Source organism: Melospiza melodia, chromosome 16 (assembly GCF_035770615.1).
Source record: "Melospiza melodia melodia isolate bMelMel2 chromosome 16, bMelMel2.pri, whole genome shotgun sequence".
In the NCBI taxonomy this organism is placed as follows: domain Eukaryota; kingdom Metazoa; phylum Chordata; class Aves; order Passeriformes; family Passerellidae; genus Melospiza; species Melospiza melodia.
The window spans coordinates 3,113,600-3,131,091 of NC_086209.1; the positions used below are offsets into that span (position 1 = coordinate 3,113,600).

The 17,492-nt window shown below is 48.9% G+C and overlaps 1 protein-coding gene across 1 annotated transcript in view; it reads right to left on the minus strand.

Annotated features, from left to right (window-relative positions):
* The window catches only part of NEXMIF (neurite extension and migration factor), a 178,504-nt gene that overhangs the window by 42,230 nt on the left and 118,782 nt on the right, over window positions 1-17,492 (minus strand). Inside the window, exon 2 of the mRNA XM_063170323.1 lies at window positions 16,257-16,391. The gene's annotated coding sequence lies outside the window, so the exon portion shown is untranslated. The remainder of the gene's footprint in view (window positions 1-16,256; window positions 16,392-17,492) is intronic.

A 17,492-nucleotide genomic window follows, 5' to 3' on the forward strand; every position in this document is an offset into this window, starting at 1 on the left:
TATAGTATACATATATTTATATTTAATATTTTGTATATAAATATTAACTATAAATATATAAAAGTATATATAAATAATAAAAATATATAAAATAATATAAAATATATAGAAAAAAATTAAAACATATACAATTTTTTAAAAATAATGTAATATTTTTAATAATTTTAATTTAAAAAGCCCTGTGCACATACCTGACTAACTGCCTAAATAAATCTGAAATGGTGCCTGAAAGCTTTTTTGGCCAGGAAGCGCTGGATGTACCAGGGGTGAGGTGCTGCAGGTGGGCCCAGTGTGTACCAGGGGCTGAGAGGGATCCAGCAGGGCTGGGTCCAGCAGGGCTGGCTCTGGCACACCCAGGGCCTCTGTGCACTTGCAGAACTGGAGCCAGGATCCAAACCCATCCCTGTCCAGCTGCCAGCCCCCAGTAACTCTGCTGAGAGTGGAATCACTGAGCTCTCACTGCTAAAAAGCCCCTTTGAACGTGCTGGAGTGTCTTACATAAGATGGCAATAAACTGGCACCAAAAAAGAAAGCAAGTAATTACACTAGTGCCTTGTAAGCTTTGATTCTGTGCTGTTTGGGAACAATCTGAGGATTTTTTTTTTGTTAGGCTTATGAGGATAATGCCGAGAACAGCAAAGGTTTGGAGGTGGGGTGTCCAGCTTTCAAGCTCCCATGTACAAACACAGGTTTCCTTAGAATTTCACAGCCTGACAGGCACAACCAGAGAGAAGCAGGAGACATTTCTGCCCTCTCCTAGCAGCTTATGTATTATTCCTTAAAAAATAAAAAATAAAAAAGGAAAAGAAAAACTTCCAGAGCAATGTGGTGCCTTTATTCCCTTGTGTTGTTTAAACCATTTTTCAGGGCACTACACAATGAGCTTTCTTTGGGAAGTAGAACAGTAGCTTTTCCTCAGACCACAGTGAAGCACTTACAGCTCCGGTGCCTTGAGAAGGTGGTGGATAAAATAGGAAAAAAGGGAGAAGAAGCTAAAAGGAAGAGAGAATGAATTGGGAACTTGAATCAGGAAGAAAGAGAGGGGGGAAGAAGGAACAGGCATCAAATGCAGGGATAATTGCAAAGCACCACCACACTCCTGGCCAGGGAAAAAAAGGAATTGTAGATGAATCATGAGAGTGACAAAGAATCCCTTCAACAAGTTGTCTTTTATCACAACTTTGCTGCTCTACAGCTACACTGCAAGCAGGAGAAATTGCATCATGTCAACAGCAAGTTTATAGAGATAAAGTGACTGGAGCAGGGGAAAGACGCTGCAGTCACTTGGGCTGCAATGAATTCCCTGAGAGCAGCACACACAGGGCATGAGAACAAGAACACACCCCTGAAAGGGGCAGCTCCAAAATATCCCTGGAGGGAACCTCCTAAAAATCATCCCAAACCAGGGGCGCATCCTTCACTAGATCACTATGACTCAAAGCCACAATCTTTTGTTGAGGTTTAGATTGGATTTTAGGAGAAATTTCTTTCCCCAAAGGTTTGTCCAGCCCTGGCAGCAGAGGAATCCCCATCTCTGGAGGGATTTAATGTGGATGTGGCACTTGGGGACACCTGGGGTCAGTGGTGGCCTTGGCAGTGCTGAGGGAGTGGCTGGACTGGATCTGAGAGGGCTTTTCCACCCTGAACAATTCTGTGATTCTATTCAGTGACTCCCAGCCTTGCCCAGCAGCTCTGGAGGGATTTTCCTGCCTCCTTGCCCAGGCCCTTGCCCTCCTCTCCCCTCTGCCCCAGCCCCCAGAACGGCTGCTGGCTCAAATGCAAATAGTGCACATGCAGGCACAGGAGCTTTTTTTAAATTCTGAAAGCTGAGACTTCTAAGTTTATCTCAGAAGGACACTGGAAAGATGAATAGAGAGAAATTATGCAGAGAAAGAGAAAATATTCAAAGAGTGGAATTATGTATGCATAATTGCCTGGCTCCCTGGGGTGCACGGGCGAGTACACCAAGTCACTTTGTGAAATCATTCCCCACAACTCCTGGATCCTAATTATAGTGCAGTAAGTGGGGAGAAGCTAATTTTTAAACAGTCCTGATGGGGTAACTGGAAGAACCATAAGGATGCTGCTTAACCCCTTGCCTACTGAGAGGCTTCAAGCAAAGAAGCCACCACAGGAGGAATAAATGAAATGCTGGTGAAGCCAGTGCATTGTTCTCTGGTTGATTTAAAGGTGGCCAGCAGGAGAACCAAGCAAGCACAAGCCTTCAGGTTAAAGGAGAAAAAAAAGGGCAGACCTGAAGAAATAAGCCAAAATTAAAAAACCACCAGTAAACATGACCTCTGCCCAGGCTTCAAAGGAGACTGGAGGCAGCATTAGGGTGTTTCTGAGTCCCTCTATCCTGCACAGCAAATTCTCAGCCAAAAGCTTTATAAATCCTAAGAATGCCTGTGCAGGAACCTCTTTATCCATGCAGAAAATACATCCACAGCTGCCTGGTACCTCAGCACATCCCCAGTGCAGCAGGAGTACCTGCAGCACAAAGAGCCCTATTTAATGCTCCCTGGAACCCTGGCTGGCTTGGGAAGGACCTGGTTCCAGCAGGGATCTGCTGATCCAACACCTTCTGAACCCTCACAGGTCACAGACATCAGTGGGACAGCAAGAAAGGACAAAACTGGGCGGTTTTCCTGCATTATATGTGCAATGCTAAACCTGATTTTTTACAGCAAAATAAAAGCAGTAGCAGGACATCCCTGCCCTCAAGGTGTGCCAGAGGAGGTTTAGGTTGGATAATAGGGAAAATTTCTTCCCCCAAAGGGCTGCCCAGCCCTGGCACAGCTGCCCAGGGCAGTGGTGCAGTGCCCATCCCTGGAGGGATTTACAGCCATATGGATGTGGCACTTGGGGACAGGGGTCAGAGGTGGCCTTGGAGGAATGGTTGGACTCAAAGATCTTAAAGGGCTTTTCCAGCCAAAATAATTCCATGACCCAACCCATGCTCCCACACTGCCCTGCGAGTTCAGCTAATGCAGAAATCAGCCATCAAAGGCCTTTTATTCTCACCATGCTCGAGTTTAAGCCAACCAAAACCACTCCTGGAAGTCCTTAAACTCAGATATTTTGACTAAATTCCCTTTAAATTTCTCAGCCTGGTAATGTTTGTTCTCATTCATTCCAAACCCCTTCCAATGTTCCAATTAGCATTGTTTTTCCCCTATCGGAACAGATGCAGGCACACAGTACTAAAAAAGAAAAATTAAAAAAAAATAAAATACACCATTTACCCATTCTAGATGGACAAAGAATGATTTTGTCCCTCAGCCATGCCTTGCACAATGGCACTAAAAGCGTGAAAACACCACTCAGGACTCCCAGGGATGCAGAACACCTGGATCCAACATCTGCTGCCAACAGACACAGGGGGAAATGCTAGGCTTTCACTCCAGGTTGCATTATTTTGAATCCCCAGTGTGTTTTTCAGCTTTTGTGTTTCTACCACACCCTTTTGAGTGGAGAGACCCCTGGAGATGGATCCCCTTCAGGGGAGCTCTTAGCCTGGAAAAGGGAGGCTGAGGCTTGCAGGGCTCCTCTCTGAGAAAAGCCACCTCCAAAATTTTATAGATATCCACAGGGTTTAAGACCAGAAGACCATTTAGGAGGACCTCCTAGAAAAATAAGCAATTAAATCTTCCCCAGACACCTCTTTGTTGAGGCCAATTATTTGTTCGGAGGAGAATTTGCAGAAAGTTGTGCTTGACTTCCAGCCTTGATCTCAGATCTCAGCACGTGAAGAACTCTCAGTGCAGCCTTACAAATGATGAACTCTGCCAGGCCCACATTAATACCTAACCCTCATGCTTAGAAAATTATATATTCTACTCAAATTGAATAGTTTTTACTTTTTTTTGGCCAAAGTAATAGACACAATTTTGCTACTTAATCCTCTCCTATTGTCTCAAGCTCACTCAAATTACAGCCATTTGAACTTGATCTGAGCTCCCCCGTGCTTAAGGAACTCATTAGACCAAGGACAGTCAAACTTCCCAGCTCCCTGAATACTAAACTCCTTGTCTGGCCAGGAGCCACAGGATGAGCCCTGGGTGCTGTGGGAAGGGAAGGAGGGAAGAGCAGGAGCAGGTCCCAGGTGGGTGGTGGCTCCAGGGACATCCCAGTGCCTCCTGTCAGCTCCAAGGCAGGGGACAAACACTGAGTGGAAGAGACAGTTCATGTTTTCACTACTTCCTTGGAAATAAATGTTCTGTTCCATCTGAAAACAAGAGGAAAACCTGAGGGAGAGCCTCCAAACACTGTTCTTTGGGGCACTTGTCCCAGAAGAGGAGACTCTGGTTTATAATCTCATTTTGGGGTGGGATTCCACCTCTCTCCTTTGAAAACCTCACAGGGAAGCACGCAGTTTGCCTGAGTTCAGAGGCCCCTCAGGCTTCAGGCTGAATCTTGTGTCACCCCCTGTTCTGTCCTGTCCTGTCCTGTCCTGTCCTGTCCTGTCCTGTCCAACATGGGCAGGATGGCACAGCCAAGCCAACCTCAGCAGGTCTGGGGTGGCACTTGGCTGTGCCACATGAGGTCAGTGCTGTAAAACACGGACACACAGCACTGTTCAGGCAAATTTCCTCCTCTTTTTCTTGGGAGAAGAGAGGGAATCAGGCTCCAAGGGTAATAACATTTCAAAACAGATGTAAAGGAGGAGTTTGAGGATGAGAGGAGGGGCTGGGACCACAACTTGGCAGCAGCACCTCACCTCCAGCTCCAGTCTGGCCCCAGAGCAGGAGTAAACCAAGGATTTCCTGACAAGGTTTATTGCTGAGCCTGCTTGGAGCCTGACAGCACAGCCACCTCCTGCCTGACAGGACACCAGGAGTGACAACACCTACAGAAACTGAAATTGCTGTCTGCACTTGAAGGTGGCCCCGTCTGAACTAAAACGTGCAAATAAATTTGCACCACCAGTGTTGGGTTCTCTGGGTGAGCTTCAGGGCTGTCAGTAAGATTTAGAGAATTGCCTGGGTTGGCAGGAACCTTAAGGAACATCTTATTCCATCCTCCTGCCATGGGCAGGGACACATTTCACCATCCCAGGCTGCTCCAAGTCATGTCCAAGCTGGCCCTGGACACTTCAGGGATCCAGGGGCAGCCACAGCTGCTCTGGCCAAGGCCTCACCACCATTAACCACACTGATTTCTAATAATCATTATTATATGTGAAATCCCCAAAGAAGAAGCCTGTACAGATGCCATGCCACAGAAAATTTGACTGGGTGCAGCAGCAGCATGCTTGCCATCAAGAGATAAGGGTGGAGGAGCCACAAGAGGCAGAGAGGCCACAGGGTGAGGGCACAAGGAGGCCTCACAGGGCCAGGCATGTCTGCTGCCCTCACACACCATCACCATCACCATCACCTCACAGACAGTGTCACAGGAGAGTTTAGGGAGATCTGTAGGGAAATATCCCTGCAGGAGCTTGCTCAGACAGCTTTCAGTGTTACACAAAAGGAAACTTCCAAGTGTTGGGAAGGCCCAGGCAGGATTTTCTGCAGGATGTGCAAGGGTGTTCCAGACTGCAGGACCAGGAGCCCTGGACAAGGGCAGGAACCCCAGGAGAAAGCTGAATTCAGGCAGGTTTCCACAAGGATCTGCAAACTGGCTAAGAGGGTGCCAGAGGACTGAGACTCAGCTGGGTGCTGTCACCTCCTGGAGACAGATGATTGTAGGGATGTGCCCCTTGTTGATGGAGTGGCCAAACTATCCTTTGTCTCTTTAAAAAGGAAAAAACTCAGAAGTTTCTCTCCTCAATTAGGTAAAAAGACACCTCATAGGACCTGGGGGACTTCACCTCAAACTTAAGGATGGCCAGTTGGACAGAAGCCAAAAAGTCCCACCTAAGCAAATTCACTAGAAAAAGAAGAGAACAAAGGAAATAATCACTTTCATGAGGTGTTTTACCAGGAGCAAGAACTTTTTGTGCCTGGCTCAGTTTTTCTCTGTAAAGAGTTTTGTTATTTTGCCTTTTACTAAAACCTTTCTAAGCTAGTGTTTCTAACACTATCACAGAAGCCATCCTGCTGATTTTATGCTTCTAAGGTAGCTGAGCTATCTCAGGTGTGATATAGACCTCCAAGAGCTCATGAGACCTGGCTGGAGGAGACCATATATCAGATATATATATATCTGTATATATATATATATATCTATATATATGTTTATATATATACATATGTATATATATCTATACCTTGGGCTGTGCCCTGCACGCTGGGGACACTCTGGGATGGGTCACAGCCCACAGGGGAGATCCAGGCAGTGCCACCCTGATCCAGCCTTCCAGCAGCACCAGGAGCAGCCCCAGGGCAGCAGAGAGCTCTGTCCCTTTTCCACCCTCAGAGCTCCCACTGGGTGCAGATGATCTTGTGACAAGATCGATGGATCCTGATATAGCAGCACTTGAGACAAACACTGCTGCAAAGGGCTCTTGTGGGAGTGTCTGGTGTCAGGAGGAGTTTGGAGGGATGGGGCTGAATGAGGGACAATGGAACACCTCCAGCTGCTGGGAGCACTGTGCCACCTTTAGTACAAACACACCCTTTTGGGGTGACACTTAACGCCATTTCTTATTTCCAAGCCTTCTTTCCACAGCCCTTACAAAAGCTTTTTGGCATCAGCACAGCTGCTGGATGTGTCTGACACAGAATTCCTGTGTCACTGGCTCAGAGTGCTCCTGTAGATGGCAGAGCCATCTACACCTCAGTGGTGAGCCCATCTCCTCAGCTCCAGCACCTACACCTCAATGGTGAGCCCATCTCCTCAGCTCCAGCACCTACACCTCAGTGGTGAGCACATTTCCTCAGCCCCAGCATCTACACCTCAGTGGTGAGCACATTTCCTCAGCCCCAGCACCTACACCTCAGTGGTGCAGAGCACATCTCAGCCCCAGCATCTGCACCTCAGTGGTGAGTGACCACATCTCCTCAGCTCCAGCATCTACACCTTAGTGGTGAGTGACCACATCTCCTCAGCTCCAGCATCTACGCCTCAGTGGTGAGCACATCTCAGCTCCAGCATCTACACCTCAGTGGTGAGCCCATCTCCTCAGCTCCAGCATCTGCACCTCAGTGGTATAGAGCACATCTCCTCAGCCCCAGCATCTACACCTCAGTGGTATAGAGCACATCTCCTCAGCCCCAGCATCTACACCTCAGTGGTATAGAGCACATCTCCTCAGCTCCAGCATCTACACCTCAGTGGTATAGAGCACATCTCCTCAGCTCCAGCATCTACACCTCAGTGGTGAGCCCATCTCCTCAGCTCCAGCATCTACACCTCAGTGGTGAGCCCATCTCCTCAGCTCCAGCATCTACACCTCAGTGGTGAGCACATCTCCTCAGCCCCAGCATCTACACCTCAGTGGTGAGCACATCTCCTCAGCTCCAGCATCTACACCTCAGTGGTGAGCACATCTCCTCAGCCCCAGCATCTACACCTCAGTGGTGAGCACATCTCCTCAGCCCCAGCATCTACACCTCAGTGGTGTAGAGCACATCTCCTCAGCTCCAGGGAGATGAGCAGGGCCTCACCTCCTCCCTGCAGCCCCCAGTGCTTTGGAGGGATGTGCTCCAAAATCCTGGGCATTGTCACTATCCTGCTGTGGACCTGCTGTACCCTGGGGTGTTACAGCAGTTAAACAACTCCAAAATATCACAATTCCACATCTCCCCACTGCCTCTGGCCAGATCAGCAGGAAAACAATGATCCTGGTGCCTCAAAGCTGCCACAGCACTGCCCATCATGGCAGAACATGGCAGAGCTCTCATCTCAGAGGGGCTGGTGGCACATGGCATGAGAGAATCCCAATCCCTGCAAAGCCAAGAGGAGCTGAGGCACACCAGGACATCCTTTGAGCAGGACACACCACTGAGGACACAGATCCATAGGCAGACAACAGCTTCCTCAGGGACCTGATTCCTAGAACCACACCAGACTGAATTTTTACACTGATTTTTAAAAAAACCCTACACAAACACACCCGTAAATTCAGGAATCTTGCCCCACCCTTTGGCCAGGTAAAATCACGTGAAAGCTCCAGCTCTGGCTGGCACAGGGGCCAGGATCAGGAAGGGGAGGGGATGTTTATGAAATGGTTTTAACCAATTCAATTTTGAGGCAATTTGTGCGCAGCAGCAGCAGAGGCAGCCCAGGCTGCAGCAAACAGGGAGCAGACTGGATCAATGGCAGGCTGGAGGTGGGGGCAGGAAAGCAGGAGCAGCAGACTGTGGCACTGAGGCTAATGGCTTTGGAGCCATTTATTCCATGGGAAACACAGAGCCACACGGGGTATGGCAGTGCCTCCAAGGGACAGTCCCCAACTCCAGGGAGGATCAATACCAAACACTCCAGGAAAAGCAGGAAACTTCTCCACTTACAAGAATAAATAAATGACAGTTAATGGATGCAATCAGGCTGTCTGCAAAACCCCAAAATTCTGCTGAAAAAAGCCCCCACCCAGCAAAAGTTCCATTGCTGTGCCAGCATTGCTCCTGGGACAGCCACTCCTCACAGCCACCTCACCCCAAACAAAACCCTGCTGCCAGAAATGGGATGGGCTCCTCATTTTCTGTACCAACAAGGGAAAACACATGGAAAAATCTCCAACCCCTTCCCCAGCTTGGTCCTCAGCAGCCAAGCTTCACCTGGAGACACCATTTCCCCTCTCCCCCATCATCTCCATCCATGCTGTGGAGGAATATTCAAGGAGTGGACAGTGAGAGCTGGTTTGGGGCTGGAACAAAGGGAAATGGCTTTCTGGACCTTGGTTTTGACAAATGAGGGGAGGAATTGCCCCTGATGGCTCTGTGTGCCCTGCAATGCAGGATCAGCAGCTCTGGATCTCTGCACCAGCAGAGTTTGCTGGGAACTGCTCCTGATGGTGTTTGCAGCCCAAGGATAATGTGCTGCTCTTTCCACATCCCACTATCTCCATGCCCAAGCACATATGGTCTGGCTAAATAAGAAGCCTTGGAAAGGCTGTCAACAAGACTAGAGGAAGGTGGGCATCTGTGCAGAAACATATGCATGTCCCAGCACTGCACTGTGAGCACGGAGAGGATGCCCAGAATGCCACCAAAACCTGCCTGGCTCCAGCAGAACTGGACCAGGGACACTGTGGCTGCCACTTCCCTTTGTGCTGAGGGACTGCAAACCCATCATTCTGCTTCCAAGAAAGCTCCTGCCAGGAAATCTGAGATGTTCCCTGCTCTGGTCCAGCATTTCAGGGCATTGCTGCTCCAGCCCTCGTTTATAGACTCACTGATGTGTTTGCTTCAAAGTCTTGTGTGTTTGCTTTATATTCATCTGTAAAAAATCTCCCCCACGGTACTAAAGGCAGTGGAATAATCTACTATTGCAACCCGCATTCCTCAGAGAATTCTGCAGTTAAAAAAAAAAAAAAAAAAAAGAAAAAAAAAAAGAAAAAGGGGAAAAAAACCTGGTTGAATTTGATTAAACCTTTGGAATCTCTCCAATATTTCCAGTTATTCCATCTGTAGAAACACTCTACTGGCACTTGGCACATTCAGAGCTTTAACTGCCTTCTAAATCAGCAGCAGTTCTGCCTAACAATTTGGCATTTGCACAGTGCCTTGTAAATCACCCACCTTACATCTCTGGGTACGAGCACCAAACCCTCCAAAAAGCCCATTACTGCCTCAGAGAAATTCTTCAGCAAGAAAATACCTTCCTATGGGCTTGTCTCCTGACAAAAGGAGGGGGGCCCTGGCATGCAGTGGGCACAGTATTGACACCAGGGCTCCTGGTGTTACTGTGGCGCTGAAATGAAACCCAATGCAGCCAGCTGGTTGCTGCACTGCTATTAGAGCTTCTTCTCTGTTTCTGACCTTTCTAGAACTCTCCAAAATGCATTAATCTGTACCAAATCCAGCCAGGATCTAAGCTTGATGCAAGGTGAGGGTGTTGGTGTCCTGGTCCTCCCAGCGGGCACCATGGAGGAAACGATTACGATTCCATCAGACCGGATTTGTTTGGTTGTTTTGTTTGGGTTTCTGGTTTTTTGGGTTTTTTTTTTTGGAAGTCAGGAACCAAGCTTGGAAGGGCTGCAGCTCCAAATCAAGCCACAGAGCAGCAGGAAAGCACTCAGCAATATCGGCAGCGATTTGTGCATTTCTTGCAAACAAAGAGCGGAGAAGGTCGGCGTTGTTGCCTCCCTGCTTCCACCTCTTTTGTCTTCCCAAATCGTTGGAGGCTAAAAACCTCCCCTTCCCAAACTGCTCCTGGCTCTTCTGAAAATGCTATCCCCTTATCTTTATGCACACCTGACCCTCTTTTATGCCTCCCCATCGACAAAGTGTAAGAAAATCATCAATTTAAGCACTACGCTCACGCCTTGCCCCTCGCCTGTGCCTCAGATGTTGCTTTGTGTGGGTCCTTCCCAGCATGGATTTGGGCTCTGAAGTGTATGGGGGGAGATAAAAAAACAAAGAAGAAGAGGACAAGGTAAAAAAGAAATAAAACACATGGGGTTAACTCCCCTCCTACCGCCCTTTGCTTCCAAAATCTCACTGATTGTCACACGTGCTGTGACCCTGCAGCATCAGAAACCCTGAGGGTCACCTGAGGACTTGGAGATGGTCACTGGGCCATGCAGAGTGACCACTTGGAATGTGCCAGCAGGACAGAGTTCAGGGCTCTGTGATTAAAGAGGACTGGCCACCGCAGGCAGGGCTGGGAGGGAATTTCTGACTTGTTCTGCAGGTGCAGATCCAACACGCAGAGTTGAAACACTCTGGGCCTGTCCCACTATGGGAGGCAGTGACTCCAACTGATTTACTCATTAATATTCCTTAGGAATTAGTGGCTTAATTAATGCTTCCCATGCTAACATTTAAAAAAATTGCATTTTGTCCATCCTTTTATATCCTTTGCTCTAGCCCTGCTTGGTGTCTTTCTTCTTTTAATCCCAAGCAGGAATAATTTCCCTCTCTGGCTGCACTAAGACACCTGCAGCAGTGAGCACCCACTGAAGTGTCCTTCACCATTTTCTATCAGTTCATCAGGCAGAGCAAGGTCCCGTCCTACATCTACCTACCACAGGATCCTGTGCCACATCCATAATTCTGAGGTTTGGGTTCCCCAGCAAACAGCTTAAACCAGGAAAAACATCCCAGTAAAAAGCTTAACCCAGTAAACAACCCAGTAAACAGCTTAACCTCTCTCTGGAAGGAGCTGGTGGGGACAGGGTGTGACCAGGACACCCAAGGATGCTGCCCTGGCACCAGGGGCTGGGGCAGGAGGAAGGATCCTCAGCAGGAGCTTTGGAGAAGCAGAGCTGAGCTCAGTGAAATGCTCCCCACCAGGGCTGGGAGAGCAGCAGATCTGTGGCCACTCAGCTCTGCACATGATGAAAATATCTGTTCCCTCCCAGCCAAAAACCCTAAAAATAATAACTGAGCAGAGCTGTGCCTGCAGCCAGCGATGCATACGAGATGATGGCCTTCTCAACACGAGAGCAAAAGGGCAAATGAATCACATTACACTCCATGAATAAAACCAGAGCCTCAATGCACAGAGACTTAATGAGTCCATTCTGGATGCACGAGAGAGTCTGGCCTCGTTTGCAGGGGTGCTGAGCATTCCCAAGCGCCCCTCGGCTCCTGGGCACAGCCAGGACTCTGAGCTCTCCTGACACCCCTCCACTCTGAGGAAATCCCCCCACTGGCAGGGAGGCTTTCCCTGAGAGCTGTGAAATCAGAAGCTCTCAGCAGCTGGGCTGGGCTAAAGACCTCATATCTCGGACCTGCTGCACCTGAATCCATCCCTGGGCAGGTGGGATTGGGGGTTGCAGCTCTGTTTGAACTGTGCTCTCATTTCATGCAAAGGGAGGAGGAACAAACCCCTGGATGGTGCCCCTGGAGCAGGGAGAATCCAAAATGTCCCCAGGATGTTCCCACTGGCACCAGGAGGCAACCATGGCATTGTCCCAGCCCACCTTGGCACATTCCCTGGGCACAGTGGTACCCTGAGGAGACCCCTGAAATGGAGAAAAGAGCATTTCCAAATGACCTCCTCAGCCAGGAGCTGATGGAGCTGTGACAGAAAAGCACATCATGGAGAGATGGCAGAATAAACCCAAACCCCAGTGTCAGGGCATTGCTGGGAAGGGTGCTCTGCACAGCACAGCGCCCAGGGAGAGTGGGAATCACCTCAAATGGGATCCTGCTGGGATGCTGAACATGCCACCACCCCTCCCTGGGCTTTCTGGGCTCCCCATGGCGTTTAAACCCAATCCTGCTCCCATTTTGTTTGGTAGATCTTGCAAGGGTGGGGATTCTCCACAGCAGCTCCAGTGTCACACCCCTGTCACAGCCACCACACAGGCAGTGCTGGCAGGGTGAGCTGCACCCCAGCCTGGCACCAGCCTCCTGGGAGGGACTGAAAATCCTCCATACCTTCACTATTTTCCTACATCTGCTTGGAAAACAGAGCCCAGGACAACCTCTTCCAAACATCAGTCCTCTGGCAAACAAAAGGAAGTCAAAGGCAAACTATTTATTGCCAAACCCTCTTCCTTCGTTGTAAAATACTGCTTAATTTTATCCCTCAGGCATCTATTATCTCATAGCCCATATTATTTTTCCAGCTATTACTGCTTCATTTTCCCCATCCAGAAAGTCCGTGCAGGCAGCAGCCAATTTCCGTCTTGGCAGAATTGTTTAGGAGAAACAAGCAGCTGTTTCACTGGGGTCCTAAAGAATTGATGGGGAATCAATGCTCCTCCTTTCTTTGGCCACAAGAAACCTTGGAGGAAAGTCACATGTCCTCTGCCACCAGCACTGTCACCCTGCCAGGGGACACTTTGTGATCAGAGAAGCTGGGGGGGATCCACCAGACCCCTCATTTACAGCCCCACACTGAGGTGAAAATAAAGGTGAGCATAAATACTTTTATTTTTTAAAAAACTTTAAATAAAAGCTTAAAGCAAAAAGTAAAACCTGGGGCTAATGGAATCTGCCTGAACTGCTTCTGTTTCCCATTTCTGATAGAATTTGTTTTACTTCTTGTTGGTTTGGTGGGGTTTTTCTTAGCAGCAAAGCTTCTGTGGGGAGCTCAAAGTATTCCAAAAATGCCAACACTGGTAAACACAGGATATTCTCCAGGCACAAAGCCCATAACCCTTATTTTATGGAGACTTTGGAAAAGTGATTACCAGCATCAGCTGGCACAGGAGGGACCAGCACACACCTGAGGTTTGCAGGAGAGCCCCCAGGAAACCATCTCTGCTTCCAGACTAGCATGGGGCAGGTAAAGGAGCTTAGAAACAAACTTAGAAACAAGCTGAGAAACTCTCACCAAATAAAAATGATTGAGCCAATTAAGAAATACACAAAATGGTGAAATACTGTAAAGGCACACAAGGAATGAGCAAGTTACTGGCAAAATCTGTGAATTTTGTGTGTGTCTGTGTGGGTGAGATGGACAGGGCCAGGAACCCATCTGGCCTGTGTTCACAGCATTTTCCATGCAGAGGTGTGCCATAGAAACATGGGAGATCCTGGGCTGGAAGGGACTAACAAGATCATTGAATCCAAGTCCTGCAAGGACACAATCCCATCCTGTTCCTTGCAGTGCTATCCCAACCCTCCTGCAGCTCTGGCAACCTTGGCACCATTCCCTGGGGAGCCTGGGCAGTGCCAGCACCCTCTGGGGGCAGAACCTTTCCCTGATCTCCAACCTAACCCTGCCCTGGCCCAGCCCCAGCCCTTCAGCCCCTGTATTTCAGCCTAATTCCTAATTCCAGTCTGGGTTGAACATTTGCTGAAGCACTGCTGACACCCTTTTCCCCAGACACATATTTGTGATAGTGTTGGGATTCTGGGTGCTTGTGTAGTTGACTTTTTGTGTCACAAAGCACCTGCACATCCAAGGGTGCCCTGGTGAGTGGGCAGGAAGGGATTGGTGATAATGGAGGGAATGGGAAAACATTTTTTAGGGACCATGGAAGAGCCTTGATGGGCTCAGCACATGGACAGAGCGTTCCCCACACCCTCCTTCCTTTTAACACTTTATTGCTGCTCCTGAAAAAAGGCATTTTCCTTTCCCTTCCTGGCTTTAGGAAAGAGAAAAGAAGCTCCCAAGGCAGTGGGAAGCATCAGGGCTTTGCTCCAGCCTTGTCCAGTGGGAGTTCCCAGAGCAAACAGGAACTGCAAGGCAAGGATGGCAGTGAGTCAGGGAGGCAGAGAGGCGTGAAAACAGGATGGATGGAAGGCAATAAACCCCCAGTATTTCACTGAGGGACTCAGCTCTGCATCACCTCCATCCACCAGCACCAGCAGGGCTGTGCTCACACCAGTGGCACAGGAGGGGCTGTGGCCATGTGGGAGCATCACCAAACCAAGGGCTGAGGCCACCCAACATCCATCACCTCCAGCAGCTCAGATCCCCCTCCAGAACAGCAGGGAAAAACACTGCAGCTTTTATCTGTACATGAGAGAAAAGGGATGGGGCAAATCCCACAGCCAGGAAAAGGAGCAATCCAGGAAAGGCCCTGACGGTGGATGCAGGATTGAAATGATCCTGCTCAGGGACTCTGCCCAGGAAGGATGAAAAGGGCTCAGCCATCCTGGGTCTGACCTGCTTCAGGAAGAGGAACCTGAGGAATATGTGTAAAAAGGAAAGTTGTTCCCTGCAAAAATCTGGGAAAAAATTCAGAGTCAAATCAGAGAAAGGTCACCCCCAAAACTCCCAGTGTCCCTCATCCCCCATTTCTCATGGAAGCAAAAAGCAGGGCAGCTTTTTTTTGGGAACTAAAATGAGAAACCTCCCCTCTCTCTTTATCTACAAAGAAATCACAAAAACATCACCAAGAACAGAGGATGGGAAGCACCTCACCACCTCAGTGCTTCATTTTCTGCAGCTCCATTCCATTTCAGAAAGAGACACTTGTTTTCAGAAGGATTTTAACGGGTTCCTGCACCTCCTGCCATCGCTGCCCATCTCTCTTGTTCCAGAGATCCAGCCACAATTCCTCAGCAAAAATAGCCATGCATGAGCTTTGCCTGCACACCAGGCTCATGGCATTCCACAGAGAGCTGGCACCTCCCAAACCAGAGCTCTGGCAGGTCCAGCTGACCTCCAGCCTGGACACAGGTGGGGGCACCCACCCAGGCTGTGAGTAAATCCCACCACTCTCTCTCCCCAAAAAGAAGCAAATTCCCCATCAGAGCTGCAGCAAACTCAGGCAATCAGCAAGAAGAAAGCTTTTTAAAGAGATACAACCCAGGATTTCTGTGTTGAAACACACGCCACAGATGGTGGAGCAGACGAGGATTAATTCATGAATCATATTTCTTAAACGATACAATCTCTCTTTTCACTTCCATGCTTTCCCTTTTTGACTCAGAAGCAGGGATTTAAGATGCCCTTCCCAGATATGAATTTTGCATGAACAAACATTGCAGGGGTAAAAAAAAACATAAAATAAAACCAACAAAACTTAGAGCAGCAATAAACCAGAAAACCCAGATGTTTAAAGAGAAGTTCTCAAATGTAAGTGAAGGTGGATCTTGTCCATCTACATGAGAACATGTGTGGAAATCCAATATATGCAAGCACAGAGCTGGGAATGGGGTGGGAAAACGAGCTCACTAATGCTTCAGCCAGGGTTCTGGATTGCACCAAAGCTGATTTTCTATCTCCTCCTATCTCATCCCCACCCTCGCAGCAAAAGGAAAAGCCTGGAGGCAAACATTTCCAGGAGAGGCCTCCTGGCTCTGCCAGCCAGTCTGTGCCTCCTGCAGCCCCCATCCACGCTTCCCTTTGGAAAATCCCAGCACAGGCACCGCCAGCCTGCTCTCCAGGAACTGAGGGGCTGCAGGGAGCAGCAGCAAGGCAAAACATCCTGCCCCACAGGAGCACACAGCTCCCCACCCCAGCTGAGAGGGGCTTGAAGTGGGGAAGAGAGAAGGAAATGACACAAGAGCTCTCGAGCAGCGGGAGACTCCGATATCCCGGCTGGGGGCTCCTTCAGGCCAGCCACAGCCATGCCAGCCTGAGCAGAGCCTCTGCTCCCCCCAGGCAGGAGCAGAACCAGCACCAGCACCCCAAACTGCCCCTCACCTTGCTCTGATCAGCAAAGCAGCATTTCAGACATTTTTTTCCACTTTGCACACAGAGCAGCTGTGTGTGTGCCTAACAGCTTCTTTACACAGTCTTGCACTTCCTATTGTAGCTTTACACACAGAATAAGAGTGAAAGAAAAAAAAATCACTTACCCTTCAATTATTTCAACCTTTCCCTGCTCTGTGTGTGACGTGGGCTTCTCTTTTGGTTACTATTTCCAGATTTGGTCTTTGGGTAGGTGAATGGAAGAGGAGAATGACAGGAGTTGTATTTGATGACGATGGAGACTGTAAAATAAAGAGAAGCATTTTCAGCACAGAGCAGTCCTCCCCTATACATCCAGATCAGATTATATTAAATTAAATTAGTGACACCTACATAAATGCTTCCTACTGTTTTTATGCACACATACAAATATCACAACTGTCAAGGAGAACGCGGCTGTCAGTGATACGGCAGGGGGGAAAAAAGAGCAATTTCTAAAATGGAAGGGAAAAAAGGAAATCTAGGCTAACAACCAGCATTTGAGCAGCAGCACAGGGGTCTGCAGGAGGGCCAGGAGGCAGCTGGAACTGCCACAGGAGCTCGGGAAAGGGCTGGAGCAGAGGACAGCATGGAGGGAGCACGGGCAGAGAAACTGCAACAACAACCCTGACAAAATGCTCCTCTGCTTCCCAAAATACCACATCAGCTTGTGAGGAAGGGAGGAAGGAGCTGAGAGAGAGCTTCAGGAAACACAATCCCCCATCCCCTGCAAGGATGGAAGGACTCCTAGCACGGGAAGGAATTAATAACGTGGTCATCGTAGCAGCAAGTACCCCCCTAAAAACCAGATTAATCTCCCACCATCTGCTTTAATAGCAGAATTTCTGCTAAGTGGTTTTCCCCTACACAGCCCCACACACCCATGTAAACAGACAAACAAACCATTTGGCTTCCTGCAGTCCCGGGGAACGCAGCTGCTCCGAGCAGGGCTCGCTGCCTCTGACACTGTGCCAGGCTTGAATTCCTGCCATGCCATCTACTCCCACACCTCTGCCCACACCCTGCTCCTCTGCAGCCTCCTCAAGGCTTGGGGTACCCCAAATACTGCCCATCAAACATGGCAGCTGGGATCCCTAAAATATCCTCTGATTGTAGCTGAGGAAAACAAGGGAGGTGAGGAATCAGAGCGATGGACTTGCGTGCTGTTATTTTCCTTGTGGCAACTCTCCCATCCTCTGTGCGCAACTGGCACCTCCAGCACCACGAGTCCCAGCCCAAACACTGAAAACACCCCAAAAAAAGCATATTTACAAAATCACTTGGAAGATGCCACGGCAGGCAGTGGAAAAAACCAACCCCCCGAGTGAAGGAGATTGTCTGCTTGGTTGGAAAAACACAAAGGT